The sequence below is a fragment of the Rhamphochromis sp. 'chilingali' genome, assembly GCF_963969265.1.
Source record: "Rhamphochromis sp. 'chilingali' genome assembly, chromosome: 14".
NCBI lineage: Eukaryota > Metazoa > Chordata > Actinopteri > Cichliformes > Cichlidae > Rhamphochromis > Rhamphochromis sp. 'chilingali'.
In genome coordinates this window covers 29987618-29989692 of record NC_137941.1, presented here as the reverse complement: position 1 = coordinate 29989692, position 2075 = coordinate 29987618, and the positions used below count along the sequence as shown (strand labels likewise).

General features: G+C 36.4%; 1 pseudogene across 1 annotated transcript; it reads left to right on the top strand.

The window, feature by feature from the left end:
- Positions 1 to 267: 267 nt before the first annotated feature.
- On the top strand, positions 268 to 1375 carry LOC308409874 (olfactory receptor-like protein COR2; annotated as a pseudogene). The gene is made up of 2 exons: positions 268 to 287; positions 369 to 1375. The product of its transcript is annotated as an olfactory receptor-like protein COR2 (transcript).
- Positions 1376 to 2075: the final 700 nt, after the last annotated feature.

The following is a 2075-nucleotide window of genomic DNA, read 5'->3' as shown; positions in this document are numbered from 1 at the left end:
CTCTAGAGCTGGATTGTAGTGGTCACATGTCTCAGTTGCTATAATGAGATCCACAGGGGAAAAAGAAAGATACATAAGGTCCTTTCACTGCTGAGACAATATCAGTCTGGTATCTTGCATCTGTTTTTCTCCCTGTTGTACATTCTGGCTGTTGTAGTCAATGGTGCTGGATTTTTATTTCTATTGTTGAATGATGACTTAAAATGTGAAGCTTAATGGTTATGTAGAAGTTCAGAAGAATTTGCAGAGGGTAACCAAGTGTCATAAATGTCCCTGGCCAAATTTTGGTACAAAGTAAAGTTTGGTGCAAAGCTCACATTTAGACATCTTTAATTAGTGTCATTAATTTACCTTTTACTTCGATGGAGCAAATGCATTAAATTTAATGTGACAGATATAACTTTTGGTGGGCATATAGAATTGGAAAAATACAAATTTCTGTATTTTGCTATCATGTTTACTGCTTATATTCTAATACTCTGCAGTAATTCAACCATAGTTTGACTCATCTGGATTAAGAAAAGCCTCCATGAGCCTATGTATATTTTCATTGCAGCTTTGTTGTTCAACTCTGTTGTGTTCAGTACAAATATCTACCCCAAACTTTTGATGGACTTTTTATCTGAGAGGCAGATTACAACTCATTTACTTTGTAGCTTTCAAGGATTTATTTATTACTCTTTAACTGGTTCAGAGTTCTTTCTCTTGGCATCCATGGCTTATGACAGGTATGTGTCCATATCTAAACCTTTGCAATATAATACTATATTATATAGTATTATAAAAGCAGCTGTCAAAATTTTATTGGTTTTAGCTTCTGCCTGCTTGTCAGCTTGTGCCATCAGCTGTAATTATAAACACTTCACAAATCTGCAGTTTCACTTTAAATGGAATTTTTTGTAACAATGCAATTTCCATGCTTTACTGCGTAACTGTGGAAACACCATATTTAATGTATGGTGTATTAATTCTACTTAACACTCTATTCCTTCCTTTATTTTTCATACTTTTTACTTACACAAAAATATTTATAATATGCTATCGAAGCTGCAGAGAGGTCAGGAAAAAAGCTGCACAGACCTGTTTACCTCACCTGCTCGTTTTGATCAGCTTCTCATGTTTGTGTTCATATGATAGAATTATAACTTGAGTGGAAATTGATTTATCCCAAACTGCACGTTTCATAATTACTTTACAAGTGGTTTTGTGTCATCCTCTCTTTAATCCAATTGTATATGGACTGAAAATGAAAGAAATCTTTCAACACCTCAGGAGGTTGTTTTGTCATTGCGTCTTATGTGTCAAAACGAATGTTGGAAGTGCGGTCATTTCCTTTGTGATTCAAGTTCAAAGGCCTGACTTCTCTCCAGAGTAGAGATTTCTTTGTAGAGCAGATACTGTACATATAAAAGATTATCATTAGCAAATTTTTGAGTTAAATAGTCTAATAAATAATGACATGTGTCTGTGTGGAACTGAGGTACTTTGCAGATATGTTTCTGTATTTATGTAAAATTCATATAAATTTCTGGTATTTATGTATATTGTGCTCTGCAGAAATAGCTCCCAGGCCTCTGGTAGAGGACCCAACTAAACTACAGAGCACAAACCTTAACGAGAACGACCAGAAGAGACTAACGGCGGACAGCAGGGAGAACACACGGGTGAGACATGGTAGAAACGCAGATGAGGCAGGGTGGAATACACAGACGGACCAGCAACTACAATAACGGAGGACATGACTTAAATACACCCAGAGAAACACAGGGGAATTACACACAGGCGGTGGACACAGCTGGGAATGATCAACAAGACGAGACAGAGGTAAAACTGAACACACTCACATGAGACCCAGACCTTCACAATAAAACAGGAAATGAGAACACCACACCAAGACGCAGACCTGACACTGAGAGACAGATAGAATGACACATGGAACCTGAACTAAACTAAACGTGGGATACAACCGAGAACAAATCCTTAAACATGAAACTCAAATAATAAACATAATCATCATCATAAACACAACAAGAGAACAAGAAAACAATACCTGATGCAAACTAAAACATAATAAC